Source organism: Lactuca saligna, chromosome 5 (genome assembly GCF_052625555.1).
Source record: "Lactuca saligna cultivar CGN05327 chromosome 5, ASM5262555v1, whole genome shotgun sequence".
In the NCBI taxonomy this organism is placed as follows: Eukaryota; Viridiplantae; Streptophyta; class Magnoliopsida; order Asterales; family Asteraceae; genus Lactuca; species Lactuca saligna.
Window position 1 is genome coordinate 90,534,511 of NC_136421.1, and position 20,067 is coordinate 90,554,577.

Sequence of the window (20,067 nt, forward strand, 5' to 3'; positions counted from 1 at the left end):
CCTTGACAAGGAGCTTAAGGAAATTGACGAGTCCACTGCAACTCCTCAGGAGATCGCTGACTTTCATACTCATGAAAGAGATGCAACCAAGGTGGCTTGCATCATGTTAGCCACCATGACAGCTGAACTCCAAAAGTCTTACGAAGACTTCTACCCTTATGAAATGCACCAAGACTTGATGGAAAGATACCATCAAAGTGCACGACAAGAGAGGTACGAAGTCATCTGCTCCATGATAACAACCATGATGAAGGACGGAGAGTCCGTCACGAGCCACATGCAGAAAATGCAAAGGTATGTGGATCGGTTGCTGAAGCTCAATGTGAACTTCCCTGAGGAGCTTGCAATAGATATCATTTTTCACTCCTTACCATCGTGCTATGATCAATTCCGCATGACATATCACATGAACAAGGAAGAAGTCACTCTCAGCAAACTTCAGGGACTTCTCAAGACCGCAGAAACAGGTCTTAAGGGGAAGTCGGTTGCTATCACTCCTAGTCCAGAAACAAATCCGGTCTTGGCAATTGGACAGAGTCGAAGGAGGAAGAGAAAGAGATCTTCAAAGGGTACCAAGGCTCGGACCCTTGATGGCTCTTCTTCAAGTGGAACCAAGAAAGGTTTCATTACTCCTTCCTCTGACCCAAACGAGGCTGAATGCTTCTATTGCCACGAAAAAGCTCATTGGAAGCGGAACTGCCCAAAGTACCAGCAAGATGTAAAGGATGGGAAAGTCAAACCCAACCATGCAGGTATTTACACTATCATTTCTAATAACTCACCCCATTCGAAATCTTGGGTCCTTGATACAGGTTGCGGAATTCATATTTGCTGTGACTTGCAGGGACTAGGAAGAAGTGAGAATGTGGAGCAAGGAAGAATAAACTTAATCATGGGGAATAGGAAAGTTACACCTGTCACCAAGATTGGAGTTTATACTTTATCGCTAAGTAGTGGGTTAAATTTAGATTTGAATAAGTGTTGTTATTCGCCAGAAATGGCAAGAAATATTATTTCCTTTCATGCATTGTACAAACAAGGTTTCACCTTTTCATTTGATAATGAAGTTGGTTCGATTAATGCTATCTTTAATAATGTACTTTATTTTAAAGCATTACCTTGTGATGGTGTGTATGAAGCTGTATCTATTGTAGATAACTTAGGAAATAATGTTTTGTGTATTGATTCTAATAATAATAACTTGGATAAAGCATCACTATGGCATTGTCGTCTTGGACATATAAGCAAGAAACGCATAGGCCAACTCCAAAAGGATGGAGTCTTGGAGTCGTTTGACCTAAAGTCAAATGATAGTTGCGAATCATGCTTACTTGGAAAAATGACAAAGTCACCCTTCACAGGCTCATGTGAAAGGGGTGAAGGTTTGTTGGATCTTATACACACGGATGTGTGTGGACCATTCAAACATGCCACAAGAGATGCTAATCGTTATTATTTGACTTTTACCGATGATTACAGTAGATATGGATATGTCTACTTAATCAAGCATAAGTCAGAGACTTTCGAGAAGTTTAAGGAATTTAAACAGGAAGTCGAGAATCAATTGGGCAGGAACATTAAGATGCTTCGATCCGATCGGGGTGGTGAGTATCTTAGTTCAGAGTTCCTCGACTATCTAAAGGAATGTGGGATTGTCTCACAATTGACACCTCCTAGGACACCACAGTTGAATGGTGTGGCTGAGAGGCGTAATCGAACCTTGTTGGACATGGTTCGTTCCATGATGAGTCGAGCTTCGCTACCAATCTCATTCTGGGGGTATGCCTTAGAGACTGCCGCCCATATCCTTAATCTAGTCCCTACAAAGAAAGTTGCCAAAACTCCTCACGAGATGTGGACTGGTAAAGTACCTAAACTAGACCACATCAAGATTTGGGGCTGCGAGGCTTTCGTGAGACGCGAGACTCATGACAAGCTCGAACCCCGAAGCGAGAGGTGTATTTTCATCGGCTACCCACAGCATTCCTTTGGTTACCTCTTCTACAGACCTAGTGACAACGTGGTCTTTGTAGCAAGAAGAGGAGTCTTTCGAGAGAGAGAGTTTATAAGCCAAGGAGACAGTGGGAGGCAAGTTGATCTTGAAGAAATTCAAGAGTCAAGTGGTGAAGGAACTTCAAACTCTAGCCCTCAACTTGAGGAGGAAACTCCTGTTGAGCCAATTGACGAATCTGTACCTCTGAGGCGTTCCACGAGAGTTAGGAGTGCACCTGAGCATTACTATGGATTCCATATTACTGCAGAAGGTGAGACACTTATTAGTGATGAGACACTAGTAAGTCAAGATGACCCTAACAGCTACGAGGAAGCCATGGCGGGCCCCGAGTCTGCCAAATGGAAAGAGGCTATGGATAGCGAGATACAATCCATGTATGACAATGAAGTTTGGAACTTGGTTGAGAATGTACCAGGTCGAAAGACTGTAGGGTGCAAATGGGTCTTCAAGAAGAAGACCGACATGGATGGTAAAGTACACACTTATAAGGCTAGACTGGTTGCAAAGGGCTTCTCTCAAATTCCAGGAGTGGACTATGATGAGACCTTTTCTCCGGTAGCCAAGATTAAGTCTATTCGGGTTCTGTTAGCCATAGCCGCATTTCATGACTATGAAATTTGGCAAATGGATGTCAAAACCGCTTTCCTTAATGGAAAGTTGGCTGAAGATGTTTACATGAGTCAGCCAGAGGGTTTTGTCAGTAACGAGTACCCTAATAGAGTGTGTAAGCTTGAGAAATCCATTTATGGATTAAAGCAAGCACCTCGCAGATGGAATCTTTGCTTTGATGAAAAGGTCAAGGAATTTGGCTTTTCTAGGAGTGAAGATGAATCTTGTGTATATGTCAAGGCTAGTGGGAGTATAGTTAGCTTTTTGGTATTGTATGTGGATGACATACTACTCATAGGAAACGACATTCCAACCTTGCAGGAAGTAAAGTCCTGGCTTGGAAAGTGTTTCGCTATGAAGGACCTTGGTGAAGCTGCCTATATTTTGGGGATAAGGATTTTGAGAGATCGGAGTAAAAGACTAATTGGACTTAGTCAAAGTACCTACTTGGAGAAGATTCTGAAGAGATTCAGAATGCAAGACTCCAAGAAAGGAGAGTTGCCCATCCAGAGTAGCGCCAAGCTGAGTAAGACACAAAGCCCTAGCACTGAGGCTGAGATAGCAGAAATGAGTCGAATACCTTATGCTTCGGCTGTAGGTTCGATTATGTATGCTATGACGTGTACTCGACCTGATGTAGCCTTTGCCTTGAGCATGGTTAGCAGGTTTCAGGGGAACCCTGGCAAGGCACACTGGATTGCGGTAAAGAATATTCTCAAGTACCTACGAAGGACTAAGGACTGGGTCCTTACCCTCGGTGGAAGTGATGACTTGAGAGTTGTAGGGTATAGTGATGCTAGCTTCCAGACTGATAGGGATAACTTCCGCTCTCAGTCGGGCTGGGTCTTTACCCTAAATGGAGGAGCAATTTCTTGGAAGAGTTCCAAGCAAGAGACAGTGGCTGATTCTACTTGTGAATCAGAGTATATTGCAGCTAGCGAAGCAGCAAAGGAGGCGTTATGGCTGAGGAACTTCATTGGAGACCTTGGAGTTGTACCAGCTATTAAAGAGCCGATGGAAATTTTCTGTGATAGTGAAAGTGCTGTTGCCTTAGCCAAGGAACCAAGGGATCACGGGAGATCCAGACACATCGACAGAAAATACCATTTCATCAGACATCGGATCGAAGAAGGACTCCTCGTGGCAAAGAGGGTATCATCGGATGAGAACCCAGCAGATCCCCTCACGAAGGGACTGACTCGGGTTAAGCATCTCCAGCATGCTCGGAGCATAGGGCTGAAGGATGATATTAGATTTAGTAGTTAGATAATCTTGAAATTTGTAAAGTGTAATTGACATTTGATGATGAATAAAAAGTGTTTTATTTATGAGCAAAGTGTTGCTATCTCTTGTCGATCATTTACTATATTTCTTTTGCATGTTTTGACTTCCAGAATAATTTTGTTTGGTTTAACATATTATTCAAACCTCCACAGTCGGTCATATGTCGGAAGTAGGTATGAATCAAGACTGTCATGTTTGGTTGTAGAGGTCTAGGACAAGGCTACAACAATCATGAGTGCTCATAAGTTCTGAGCATTGGACTCAACCCACGCTCACTGGAATCACTTCATGGAATTCTATCTCGAGTGATCGTGAGACGGTAATATCATATAAGTCTTTAAACCTAGAGATATGATTTGTTACTTACGAGTTGGTTATGCATTGATTGTACGAAAAACGCATTGGTAACTCGATGTTATAAAATCGTGCTCTTATGTGTAATTCAATGAGTAGTAGAACAAACATATGAGTCGAAGTTTATCTGTTCCTTCTTGGATTAGAAGCTGATATCTGGGCCCCTCGATGATTTTGTTTTGACCTATGTACCGGGCCCGGTCAGAACTAGATTGATGTGTTCAATAAAGTTCTTTGTCAAACAAATCGGAAATCGGGAAACAAATGTTGGACAATAAGTAAGACATTGTTCCATGTGTTTGTCCAACTGATATCTAGAACAGAGGATTATATGATCACTTATCTTAAATGGCGTATCATCGTCTTCTCAAGTTTCGAGAAACCTTGTAAAGAGCTACGATTGCCGATCGGTTCCTGAAGTCATACTTGCAGTAATAGTTACTAGACTTATCCAAGTGGGAGACTGTTGGATAAGGTGTCTAAGTCCATAACTATTTCTGGTATGTACTTGACCCGACCTGGCATGGTCCATTTGGGTTGCATGGCACCATGCAATTGGATAAACTAAATGAGAGAAATAACACTTGGAGATTATTAATATATTATAAGTTCTAATATATTAATAATATTATTTGATTAGTTTGATCAAGAATTAATTTAGAATTAATTAAGTGATCAAAAGATAACTAATTAAATATATGGGTTGATTAAGTAAATCATCCATATCTTGTATAGTGGGCTAAAAGGCTCCATGGATCATCAAGTTGGGTTCCACCCATAGGATGCTCCGTGGATGCTCCATGGGAGTTACAAACCCATGGGTCATGGAAATGAAGAGTCATGACACATTAGGGTTTAACCCTAGATGTGTCAACACTATATAAGGAACATAATCTCCACCAAAATCGGTTGCATCAAAGTAATAGAGGGCTTGGCCGATTTGAAGAGTGTGTATTCTCTCATAAGTTCTTCCAAGAGTATTTGGTGTTGTGTGAAGCATTTGAGGCATCACCATTTGAGGTGCTAGGCTCACAAGGTTTCAAGGAACACAAGCAACAACAAGGTAAGTTATTCTATCTATACTTTATGGTTAAATTGTTCCCCATGTATGCTAGATAGGAATATAACCTTGGAAATCAACTTTGCATGACAAATTAGACAAACATAGATCCAAGGTTATTAGGGTTGCATGTACACTTAGGAAGTGTTAGTATGCTCAAAACCCATCAGGTAGGTTCTCAACTTCGGGTTTGGAGTTAGCACCATCTGAAAGGTCTTTATCATGGTGATCATTCAAATGGATCAGATGATCATTCTCTGGTTCTTCTCCAAACCATCCCGCAATGACTTCGTTCGGAAGGTATAGGTTTCCGTGGGGATGGAGTCCAACCATGTTATCTACGCAAGAATTGGGGTAAGGAGTTAATTAATAGACAAAATAACTAGATAATTATAAGGGGATGTTTATCAGTTACACCAATAGTTGTCTAAGCTTACTAATAAAGACGTTTAGTTCTCAGATAAGTAATTATAGTAACCCAAAATACTCCTATAGTATTTTAAGTTTAATGTTATGTTCTACTGTTCTTATTGTGGTAGTGTTGGTAAGTTTTTAGACTTGTCGTAACCTCGCAACCATCCTTAGGCACATGCTAGTCACTCCTCGGATAATGTAGTTGATTAGGCTACATCTTCCCAGGGTTGACCATATGTCTCTAAGTTTACTTGTGTTGTCCAACAATCGTAATACTTTTGTTCTGTCCTAGTGACACTGATTTTAGTATGAATGCAGGTATGTATACTTAGTTAAATATTTTATTATTTAAAAGTATAAACTCTTAAGCAGAGTATTTTAATGCCTCTTGTGTTTATAGTTCGTATATCTTTTATGGGTTGATACACTCAATTCACTATAAACAATGCTCCGATACCAATCTGTCACACCCCAAAACCAGGAACGGCGGAAACGTTCTGGGGTGGAGGACGTCATGTACAGTATCACAACAATGAATAGTAGTTAACAAGCAACAACATCATCCATTGCATTAATAATATAATTTTAATACAAGTGTTCTAACATGTTTAATAGACGCTAAAGTATAAATCAATAATGAATGATGGGTCTTGAACGAGCTCCATCTTCTCTAAAACTTGCATCGGTACCTGTCTACTGTTGACCTGAGGATACAAGTTATTTTGAAAGAGAGTATCAGCTTTAAAGCTGGTGAGATCATAAGTATTTTAGTGTCTATATTTGTAATAATGTATTTGTAAGAATGTATTTGTAAGACTGAGTATGTAAAAGTTTTGAATAACCTAGAAAACCTATGCTTCCTACTGAAAGTAGCCTTCTACCAAGGCATCTAGTATCTGACTGTGTCTCTTGTAAGAGTGTGTATTGTCCCAAATCTAACTATCATTAACCAAAAATATAGTATTTACATTATCGTACATCGTGTGAATGTTCACGAAGTGAATGTAATGGGGAAATAATAATGTACTGTAGTTTTATAATAAGTGACTACTGTTGTACTAACTACCTTAAGCCAAATGAAATTTAAAGTAACATGTGATCAGCCTGTATCCTGCTACCGACTCAATAGTAAAACGACGATGTAAGATGCCGTAAGAAATGACATTTGGCACCCGTAGAACTGCAAGTTCCACTGTAGCGAGCAGCAAGGTGTAGGATAGTCAATCCAGTATAGATCTATACGCAAACTCATACGCTCCCCAATTAAGGAGATTCTGGATACAAAAACGGTCATGTCAGGTAGTTCCATGACCCGTTTAATGGCTAACATAACTGAATGTAAAGTATATGTAATGTATGTGCTAGCTGCGTTGTGTGTTCTTGCTCTGTCTAGCCTGTATGTTTGTTTCTCATCACTATGTATTATGTTTGTTTCTCATCACCATGTATTATGTTTGTTTCTCATCACTATGTATTATGTTTTTATTCTCATCACTATAAGTGATGACTCATGTAGGAACTGACTCTTTGTATGATTCATTGTTCTAGTATTAGTATTACTAAAACCTTAAACTACGCCTATTGTAGTTTACTAGTAATATAAATTGTACGTATGAACACGGGAGTATACCCCTACTACCGAGGGTATTGAATTGACTGGAAGAACCTTTATGACCGTATATGTACACATGATATATAACTAATAGTTAAACGACCTTCGGACGGATACCCGATATCCTACCAGACGACATCCCAACGGGGAAAAGGAAATAAGGCGGGTTAGCCTTCCTAAGTACTTCAAACGTTACTTATATAACTATAAATATCTAGGCATGCAATTGACGATATAAAACTATAAAAGAAGTTTTGTAAAACCTTTGAGAAGTTTTATAACAAGGAAAAGATGACCTGATGTTAGTTTGTAAAACAATTTGAAAACAGTTTATTTGATAAGAACAGTTTAAAGTATAATGAAACCTTTGTTTTGGTAACACAATTATAAAAGTGTTTTGAAAAGAAACATTCAGTATGTAAGATAGTTTCATAAAGAGTTGTAAACTAGTAAAAATGTTTTGGAAAGTCATTTGAAGTATTCCGTTTGGTAAAACAGCTAAAAGTGTAGTAATTCTATTTGTATGCTAGTTATCAATCACATGCAATTGTTATAATAACTAGCATGATTCAACTTGTATCCCCCCCATAAAAGCATTAAAAAACATTTAAAAGATAGATTACGGGGTATGAACTCACCTGTAGTGAGTAGTACGGATGAACTGAAGATGTAGGATTGCTAGGTATCAAGTGAAGTCTTGAACACACTCTATGATCCTAGTTAACATATAATATCACATATATATGTATCAAATTAGTTTTTAAACAACTAATAAACATAGTTAAGACACCCTAGGATATCCTAAAAACCTTATACAAGTCTTATAAGTCCCAAGGATTACATCTAAATTTTGTAGGGAAAGGCTAGTGTGTTTAGGGTTCAAGGAAAACTCCATTAGGGAGTTTATGGTTTTGTGGTCACAACAAAAGAGTTTACAGTCGTAAACTCTTGAGTTTACTCCCGTAAGCTCACACACTTTTGACCATTTGTTGCTTGAAGCCTTAAAAGTCCCTAGAAGCTTTTCTACTTGAAGTATGTGACTAAGGAAGGAACTAGGGCACCATTTGTGACTATCCGATGTTCGTTTCAATATTGTAACCCCTTTCCGTTAATAAATTGATCGTTTTCAAATTCGTTTCCGTTTACATCATTAAATTAATTCATTAATTTGAGATTGCTATTATGACTTAATGGGTGTCAAAACGCATTTAGAACTCATAATAACATTCCATTTTAGTAAACGGAAAATTTTTTGAAGCGACCACATCGGGTTACATCAACTTAATCGGGTATGACCAAAAGCGACATCTAACGTCAGTATCGGGTAGAATTCCACTGTTTCCCGAACTTAGAAAATAATTAAAGCCCAAAAGACTTCATTTTGAAGCTTTTGCACTCTCTCACTACTCTCTCTTTAACCTCTCTCCTCAAATCCAAGTCTTAGGTCCAAAATCATCAAATTAAAGCTCCATTTCATCAAGGTAACCTTCCTAACTTGTTGTACAACCTTTCTAGTTTCCACATCCATGTTCAATCTATGATTTAGGACCGTAAACATGTGTTTATGGCCCTGGAATGCTCTTGGGTCGTGAACACATATAAGTTGGGTTTTAGAGCCTAAATACCCTCCCAAATCAGCTTTGGAGCTTAGATACGGCTTAATGGCTTAATGGAACGGACTTAGAACACCTTGAACTTAACTTTTGGGGAGTAAACATGATTTTACTGCACAAGACCATGCTTGGACTATAAACTCATTATCATGGGTAGTAAACTCAATTTCAAGTGTTTAAATGCCACTTAAACACACCAATAGCCTTGGATTAAAGTCTAGAACCAACCACAATTAATTTAGGGGCCTTAAACATGATGAAAACCTTCCCTTTAGGAGATCACGACCGTAAACACCCCAAGAATGGGTTCCTGGGCCGTAAACTCACATACACAAGTCAAATGATGCCCTAAATTCATTCTAAGGCTTGTAAAATTGGTTTGAATCACATGTGATTGATCTAGGGCCATCAAATTTTGAAAGGAATGGTCACATAGGAGCTTACGGCCGTAAAATCCTAGTTTATAGCCGTAAACTCCATTTAGTAATATCCTTGATGGTTAAACTCATTTCTATGCCTTAGATTAAACCATAGCAACTTTCCCCAAGTGTTATTTGACCATTTAGCAACATAAAATCCCTCATCCATGAGTTCACGGCCATGAAATCATGTGGAGTTGGTCTTAGGGCCGAAAACTCCATAGGGAGTAAACACATTATCCAAGCCCTATACGTTCGTAGATGTCACCCGGGTCACTCCAAACACTTGATTTGAAGTGTTTTCTTGTATTGGAGTGTATAATCATATCTAATTAGTGATTTAAAGTCTCATTAGATACATTTTTATATCATTTCATATTACATAGGAACCTCACGCATTATCAAGCCCCAAACCGACACTTAGTATCCAATCCGTTACGTTTTCTCGTCTGGTGAGTTCATACCCCTACTTTTTTTTCAATGTTTTTCACTGTTTTTGGGGGGGAATACAAGGAAAGTACAAGGAATACCTGTACTCAAAACTTGTTCTACATGGGTTATATTTCATACTTCATATGCTTTTAATCCTGACAGTCGTAACAAACAACCATTTGAACTTGCAAAACACACTATCGTATTATTTGTGAAAAACATTATAAAATGTTATATTTTATATTTCACAAATGGTTTTCCACATTATAACAGTTAAAAGCATAATCTTTGAACTTTGAACTTGAAACCTAGTACATTGTTTTGTCCTCGGTAACACTGCACAGAGATACGCGAGTGGAGGATCATCATTTGTAATAGGATCATTCTGTATTATTACTAGTAAATTTGTTATTCCTATAAATTGGAGAGATGTCCTCGAAGAACACTCCACAGAGATACGCGAGTGGAGGACCGCCTCTATAACTAGAATCTCTTAGATAGGGAGCGTGACTTGAGTGTATAGATCTATACGGGGCTGTCTACCTCGCACCTGGCTACTAGCTACAGCCGAACCAAAAGGTTTGAAGGGTGATGAAAGTCATAAAGTGATTTGGACTATTTATTGCCATATCTAGTCTATCATATGGTTATGGAACTCACAATTTGGATAACAGAGATTTACTTTTTATTAATAATGGATTCAGTAACTAGTTTATTTTGAACTTATTAGTTTTATATAAGTGTTAAAACTAATATTTTTCACAAGGATAACCAGATTTTCAATATACATCTTTTACATTACATTTCGGATCGGTAACCAACTTTAGGAAAATATGGGATTTTCATAGGATAACAATTGTACATAACCAGAATCATGTAACAAAACAGTTAACTAAACTTTACATATAAGAAAATATTGGATTTTCTTGGGTTTGTAAATTTTTCAGAAACCGAAAGGAAACTTATACATTTTTCAGAAAACAAAACCGCTTATGAACTCACCAGCTTTATGCTGATTTTCAAACTGCTTGTATTCTCAGGTCCGCATGAGACAGGTAACCGATGATCCTTTTGGTGAAGACGTAGTATGTAGAAGACGGAGTATGTAGAAGACACGTCTTACTTTTGCTTATATATATATATATATATATATATATATATATATATATATATATATATATATATATATACATATGTATCACCCTTGTAACACTTGGCTTTCAAACAAATGTAAACTTTCATATGTAATGTAATGGTTGTTTACTTTGCTTACTATGTACATTGGTTATGATATTCAACATGAAGTCACCTACGCCCTGAAATGTTTCCGCCCTGGGTTTTCGGGTGTGACAGATTGGTATCAGAGCCCTTGTTTATAGTGAATAAAGTATACCAAACCTTACATGGTATAAGACTATAAACACTAAGGGGCCTAAGTGATCTGAACTAAAAGTATACTTCAAAGTATAAGTATTTTCATAAATATACAAGTATACCTAACCGTCGAGATTCGTAACTACAAGTAGAACAAAACATAAGTAAATGGGTGTTGTACGTTGCGGTTAAACCTAGGCAGTTATGTAGTTGTGTCTAGGATCAATATAGCATGGCCAACTATATTCATTCAAGACGCGGCCAACATGTTCTTGGGAGTGACTATGGTGTCCAACATGCCTAAAACTTAGCCTAATACCCCAAACATCGAACCATGGTCGTAGCGAATCATGAAATACTATGGGAGTGTTTCTCGAAGCAATCCTTTGTAGAAATCCTCATTCACACATTGTTCCTTGATCATTCCTTTAGCGATAACTTATCTGCTTTGATAACTCTTTCCTTCTTTATCGCTTATTTGGAATATATATTTTTCATATCTCTTGATTCAATTCAGAGGACTTACCATCCTCTCTTTCCTAACCTTATTAGCCCAGACCCTGATTGACCACAGTGATGATGTTGATTAAACAACCACCACTCTTGAACCGACCAAGAGGAGTGGTGAGAAAAGAAAGTTTTGGAAGAAAAAGAAGAGTCAGCTTTCTCAAGTATCCTCAAAGAAACAGTAGACTGTAGCAGTCCATGCTGCTACTACCCCTATTGCTGTTGCTTCTGTTGTGGGATCCACAACTCAAACACCTACTAGCAGGTATGCTGGTAACCTTCCCCAGTGTGAAAAGTGTAAATACCACCATAACCCCGACCCCTGTCGTGAGCTATCATGCATCAACTATGGTGAAAAGGGGCATACGGTCCGCTTCTGCAAAGCACCAGCCCAATCCGCAAATCAATCTTCTGGAGAAGGTGTTGGTCAAGCCTTCTATAATTGTGGAGAAGTTGGGCATTTTAAGAGAAATTGCCCCAAGAAGGCGATAGCTGATAATACTGGGAGAGTCCTATCCATGGTATGGGAAGAGGAAGTCATCGATCCCACCGTTGTTTCGGGTACATTCCTTCTCGAAAACTCTTATGCTAGTATTCTTTTCGATTCGGGTGCTGAAAGAAGCTTTGTTAGTCATTTGTTCAAACATAATCTTAACCTAATCCCCAACCATTAACCAAAACGTTTACCATCGAGATGGCTAATGGCGAGAAAGAAAGCGTTCGCGATATATTCATAGGTCGTACTCTTACCCTGAATGATCATTCATTTCCCGTCGATCTTATGCCAGTATCCATAAAGAGTTTTGATGTTATCATTGGCATGGGTTGGTTGAGTGCTAATCACAATAATATCCTTTGCTACGAAAAAGCCATCTTCTCAATCTTCATGCGGGTCAAACTCTCATGATCAATGGCGATAAGCTTAGCTATAATCTTCGTATCATTTCCTGCATCAAAGCTCAAAAGCTTCTGCAGAAGGAGTGCCAAGCATTCCTAGCCCATGTCATTAACGAGAAACAGGAAGTTAAAGACCTCGCGAGCATCCCCAAAGTTTGCAACTTTCCTGACGTCTTTCCTAAAGAGCTCCCGGGAACTCCTCCTGAACGTCAAGTTGAGTTTTGCATCAAACTAATCCCTAGATCTACCCCCGTAGCTAAGTCTCCATATCGCTTAGCTCCAGCAGAAATGCAGGAGTTATCCAGCCAACTCAATGAGTTGCTCAGCAAAGGGTTCATCAGACCGAGTTCCTCACCCTGGGGAGCTCCGGTTTTGTTTGTAAAGAAGAAAGATGGATCCTTCCGAATGTGCATCGACTATCGTGAACTAAATAAGTTGACCGTCAAGAACCGATATCCCCTTCCGCAAATCGATGACCTCTTCGATCAACTTCAGGGAGCAAACTATTTCTCGAAGATAGAACTTAGATTAGCGTACCATCAGTTACGAGTTCATCAGAGTGATGTTTCCAAAATAGATTTCAGGACTCGGTATGGACACTACGAGTTCGTAGTGATGCCCTTCATTCTAACCAATGCACTGGCAGTGTTCATGGACCTGATGAACCAGGTGTGTCGCCCTTTTCTGGAAAATTTCATCATTGTGTTCATAGATGACATACTTGTCTACTCCAGAAGCGAAGAAGATCACAAACAACACTTGAGGTCAGTGTTGGAAACCCTTAGATCTAAAAAGATATACACAAAATTTTCCAAGTGTGAATTCTGGATCTAGAAGGTGACTTTCCTTGGTCACGTGGTAAGCGAGGAGGGTATTCATGTGGATCCTTCCAAGATTAATTCTTGGGTCTCGCCGGCTATTATCGGAGATTCATGCAGAATTTTTCTAAAATCGCCAAACCTCTAACCACTCTAACACAGAAAAGTGTAACCTTTTGTTAGAGTGAAAAGCAAGAATCAGCATTACAGACATTAAAGCAAGCCTTGTGCAGCGCACCTGTTCTGTCTCTACCCGAAGGGACAAAAGACTTCGTTGTCTATTGTGATGCTTCTAATCAGGGTTTAGGCTGTGTGCTTATGCAAAGAGGAAAAGTAATTGCTTATGCCTCAAGACAGCTGAAGGCACACGAGGTCAACTATACCACGCACGACTTGGAGTTAGGAGCCGTAGTCTTTGCACTGAAAATTTGGAGGCATTATCTTTATGGAACCAAGTGTACGATCTTCACTGACCATAAGATCCTGCGACACATCCTCAATCAGAAGGACTTAAACATGAGGCAACGACGATGAGTAGAGCCGCTCAGCGATTATGAGTGCGAGATTCACTACCATCCTGACAAGGCCAATGTGGTAGCAGATGCCCTTAGTCGAAAGGAAAGTTCAAATCATAAAGTGAGGACACTAACAATGACTATCCATTCCCATTTATCCATGCAAATTCGAGATGCCAAGTTAGAGGCCCTCAAACCAGAGAACGTGTCAAGCGAAGCCTTGAGGGGAATGTATAAGAAACTTGAGATCAGAGGTGACGGAGTCTACTGTTTCATGGATCGAATTTGGACGCCAAAGTTCGAAGGATTTAGGGAAGTTGTCAAGGAAGAAGCACACAAGACCAGATACTCTGTTCACTCGGGTTCGGATAAGATGTACCTGGATCTCAAGAAACAATACTGGTGGCCAAACATGAAAGCCGAGATCGCTACATTCGTGGGCAAGTGCCTGACTTGCGCCAAGGTGAAAGTTGAGTACCAGAAACCCTCGGGTCTGCTCCAGCAACCCGAGATACACGAGTGGAAATGGGAGATGGTTACCATGGATTTCATCACCAAATTACCCAAGTGTCCGAGTGGGTACGATACCATTAGGGTAATTGTCGATCGTTTGACAAAGTCCGCTCACTTCATTCCGATTAAAGAATCATTCAAAATGGAAAAAGTCGCATAGGTCTACATCCAGGAAGTAGTTCGACTGCACGGTGTACCTGCTTCCATTATCTCGGATTGAGATAGCAGGTTTACCTCCAGATTTTGGCAGTCTCTTCAGAAGGCTCTTGGAACTAAACTAGCCATGAGCACGGCTTATCATCCTCAGACCGACGGACAGAGGTAGAGAACTATCCAAACCATGGAAGACATGCTTAGAGCATGTGTCATCGATTTTGGAAAGTCATGGGACACACATTTTCCTTTGATCAAGTTCTCGTATAACAACAGTTACCACACTAGTCTCAAGGCTGCCCCGTTTGAAGCCCTCTACGGTCGCAAGTGCAGATCCCTTCTGTGCTGGACCGAGGTAAGGGACATGCAGCTAGCCAAGAGTCAATTTCCTGATAGTGCTCTCACTGGTCCTGAAATCATTGGCGAAAGCATTGAAAAGATCATCCAAATCCGAGAACGATTGAAAGCTTCACGAGATCACCAAAAGAGTTACGCTGATAACCGACGGAAACCTCTGGAGTTCCAGGTTGGAGACCTTGTCCTTTTGAAGGTCTTGCCCTGGAAAGGGATTGTACGCTTTGGGAAGCAAGGGAAACTTAATCCGAGGTACATTGGACCCTTTGAGATCCTCTCTAGGATCGGTCCGGTAGCCTATAAAATTCGATTATGCCATGAGCTTAGTAGCATCCACCCCGTCTTTCACGTCTCAAACCTTAAAAAGTGCTTATACGATGAAACCCTCATGATTCCTCTATATGAGATCGAGATCAATGAAAACTTGAACTTTGTAGAGGAACCGATCGAAATCATGGATCGAGAGATCAAACGTACGAAGCAAAGCCGCATCCCGATAGTGAAGGTTCGTTGGAATGCCAAGCGGGGACCGGAATTCACTTGGGAGCGTGAAGACTCGATGAAACAGAAGTATCCACATATATTTCCAAATCCATGATTTGTATCTTAATTCTGAATTTCAGGACGAAATTTCCTCTAACGGGGGGATAATGTGACAACCCGAAGTTTGTTTTAATATTGTAACCCCTTTCCGTTAATAAATTCGTCATTTTCAAATTCCTTTCCGTGTACGTTATTAAATGAAGTCATAAATTTAAGATTGCTATTATGACTTAATGGGTGTCCAAACGCATTTAGAACACATAATAACACTCCATTTTAGTAACCGGAAAATTTTTAGAATCGACCACATCGGGTTACGGCAACTTAATCGAGTGCGACCAAAAGACACATCTAACATCGGTATCGGGTATAATTCCACCGTGTCCCAAACCTAGAACATATTTAAAGCCCAAAAGACTTCATTTTGAAGCTTTTTCACTCTCTCACTACTCTCTCTCTCTAACCTCTCTCCTCAAATCCAAGTCATAGGTCCAAAATCATCAAATTAAAGCTCCATTTCATCAAGGTAACCTTCCTAACTTGTTGTACAACCTTTCTAGCTTCCAAATCCATGTTCAATCTATGATTTAGGACCATAAACATGTGTTTCCGGCCCTGGAATGCTCTTGGGCCGTGAAGACATACAATTTGGGTTTTAGAGCCTAAAAACCCACCCAAATCACCTTTGGAGCTTAGATATAGCTTAATGGCCTAATGGAATGGACTTACAACACCTTGAACTTCACTTTTGAGGAGAAAACATGATTTTACTGCCCAAGACCATGTTTGGGCCATAAACTCATTATCATGGGTAGTAAACTCAATTTCAAGTGTTAAAATGCCACTTAAACACACCAATAGCCTTGGATTAAAATATAGAACCAACCACAATAAATTTAGGGCTGTTAAACATGATGTGTCACACCCCCAAACCAGAATGGCGGAAACGTTCGGGGGCGGAGGACGTCATATTCAGTATCATAACAGTTCATAGAAAAGAAAGTACACACCACCATATATATATTAAAGTTTCCAAGATGTTTACATAATTGTATTCATTACATGCTCAAAAGAGAAATACATAAACATCTTTAAAAAGAAGTAATTAACGCCAGCGCGTTAATCCCAAAAGTTGATTTCCAAACCTACTTAGCGGTTCCCTGAGAATACAAGTTATTTCAAAGAAAAAGTGTCAACAATTAAGTTGGTGAGTTCGTAAGTAGTTTAGAAAAATTGAATGCCATTCCAAAATGGGTGTATGTTTTCCAGAAAACTCAGTATTTCAAGTGTGAAGAGTTATGACTTGTTGTGTTGAAAATGAATGTATTAGGTCCAGAAAATCCCATAGATATGATTTGTTTTGTTTTCCAAGAAAACCCTTATTCTCTTATAAAAGTATGAAATGCATATGAATGTTCGTGTTATAAGTTGTAAATAATTTGCACCAGGAAAATCCCTTATTTTCCTATTAGTTGTTTGGTTTGTATACAAGAAAAACCCTTATTTTCCTAACATGACTGGCAGTCTCTAAGACCGAAAGTTGCAAGAAACCGTTGTTCTTAAAAGTTGTGTCATAGTTTTATATAATAAAGCTATACGAAGATCGCATTTGTTAGATGAAGAATAGTTTTAATAGCTACTCTTTCAAAAAAGCATAATACTGTAATAATTGTATATCCGATGAGTTTTATAACCATACTAAACATAATATGCATGTAACGACGTTCTTCAGGTGTCGCAACGTTATGACAACTGTCACCCCAAAGGACGGACTGTAGCTAACAGTCAGGGCACGGGATCATGACTTACCGTATAGATCTATACACATTTGACAAGTTCTCCGAACTGGAGACTCTGGTTATAGACAACACTTGCAGCATTACTTTCTTATAAAGAAAAGTAACATTTGAAGATATACACGTCTCATGGATTCTCAACTAAGCATGTATTAATGTGATAGTTTTTGTATGCAAAGTTTATCCTTTTTCACAATGTTTGACAAAGCATAAATCATAAGTTTTTAGAATATATAAAACCACATAACAATGAAAGGTACTTTGAAATCATTATATACTTTGCATAAGTCTAATGCACACAAAGTATGAAAAGATTTTTCCATAATAGTAATGAGTTCCAAGTGATTTATTCGGTAAAACAAGTGAAGTGAAACTTTATAAATTACACGATAATAACCATATGTTTACTTGTATTCCCCCCTAAAAGAGTATAAAATCATTTAAAATGTATTTAAAGTGTGTTTGAAAGGGGTATGAACTCACTAGAAAGTTTGAAGATAGCAAGATGGAAAACCAGGCAGAGTTTCGTCTCGGGAAATGGATTTTCCTCGGGATTCTCGGGATTTCTCGGGAGTAAAATCGACCTTCGGGACTTGCACAAAATGACCAGGGCTTCGGGGTAGTGCGAGCACGGAAAACGAGGAAAAACGCTAGAAAGGAGAGAGAGAATGAGCAATTTTTCCGGGGACCCTCGCATCCCTTTTATAGGGGGCTGGAACCGCCTCGGTACGCGCGGCGTACGTGTACGTCACGCATGACCGAGTCCTTGACTGCCTCGCACTTCGGACGGGACGGGGGGGTAGGCTCGCATAGGGACGACGTAGACGATCCGAGGCCGTGGCCTCGAGTACGCTGGGCTTACTCGCGTGACTCAGACTTCGGATAATACTGAATTTTTGAATAAAAATATATATTAATTATTTATCAAACTTCAAAAATTCATATCTCCTTCATACGAACTCCGTTTTCGACGTTCTTTATATCCACACCTAGGTGAGACTAAGATCTACAACTTTCGTTTAGATTCCGTCGGCAAATTCCGAAATTATTTTTATTATTTATTTATTAAAATGACGTGATTAAGGAATTTCTTTAAAAATTCATAACTTTTTCATACGATGTCCGATTTGAGCGTTCTTTTTATGCACGTTTGTAGTTTAACGATATCTATGACTTTCATTTAGACACCTAAGGTCAGAAAGTGTTTTATTGAAACTTTGCATTTTTACGTAACTTCGTATCGCCGTTTTTTGTCGGAAAACTTAGAATGGTCATAACTTCTTCGTTATAACTCAGATTTTTGTGTTATTTATATGTTTGGAAACCTTAAGACGATACCTACCACATAGCGTACTCCAAACAGAGCTTTTGAATACTTCATTTTTCAATGATATTCTAATCCCTTTTTCAAAGAGGTTACAAGACTCGATCTTTGATGACTTGAAATGACGGGTTGTTACATCATCCCCCCATTAGAGGGAATTTTGTCCCGAAATTTTAATACAAAAGAAAAGTCTTAGGGGCTGAGGAAGAGGTGTGGATACTTCTGTTGCATTTGATCTTCTCGTTCCCACGTGAACTCAGGTCCCGTCTTAGCATTCCACCGGACCTTTACTATTGGAATGCGGCTCTGTTTAGTTCGTTTAACTTCCCTATCCATGATCTCGATGGGTTCTTCCACAAAGTTAAGATTTTCATTTAGTTCGATCTCATCGAGTGGAATTACAAGTGTTTTGTCAGACAAACACTTCTTCAGGTTTGATACGTGGAATACTGGATGTAGTTTGTTAAGCTCGGTTGGAAGTCGGAGTTTGTAGGCCACTGGACCAACTCTTGAAATGATTTCGAAGGGTCCAATGTACCTAGAATTTAGCTTCCCACGTTTTCCAAAGCGTATCATGCCCTTCCAGGGTGAGACCTTCAGTAGTACACGATCGCCAATCTGAAATTCCAAGGGTTTACGTCTTTTGTCGGCATAACTCTTTTGCCTATACCTCGAGGATTTCAATCGTTCTCGTATTTGCACGATCTTTTCAGTAGTATCTCTGATGATCTCCGGGCCAGTGAGGGCGCTATCAGGGACTAGACCTTTTGCTAATTGTGTGTCGCCAACCTCCATCAGCACAGAGGTGATCTGCACTTACGGCTGTAAAGGGCTTCAAATGGAGTAGCATTGATACTAGTATGATAACTATTGTTATAAGAGAACTCAACCAAAGGTAAGTGAACATCCCAAGCCTTACCAAAGTCGATTACACATGCTCGCAACATGTCTTCTAAGATTTGGATCTTCCTTTCACTCTGTCCGTCAGTTTGGGGGTGATAGGCTGTACTCATGTCCAATCTTGTTCCCATGGATTTTTGCAATGATTTCCAGAATCTAGACGTGAATCTGTTGTCTCTTTCCGAGATGATAGACATTGGAACTCCATGGAGTCGTACGATCTCTCGTATGTAGATTCTCGATAGCTTTTCCATTTTATCAGTTTCCTTGATCGGTAGGAAATGAGCGGACTTGGTTAATCTGTCGACGATTACTCAAATACTATCTTGGCCACTCTGAGTTTTGGGCAGTTTTGTTATGAAGTCCATGGAAATCTGCTCCCATTTCCACTCAGGAATTTCAGGTCGTTGTAGTAGCCCTGAGGGTTTCTGGTGTTCTATTTTTATCTTGGCGCAAGTTAAACACTTGCTCACATATGTAGCGATCTCTGCTTTCATGTTTGGCCACCAATAGAGTTGCTTGCGATCTTGATACATCTTGTCTGACCCGGGGTGTACGGAGT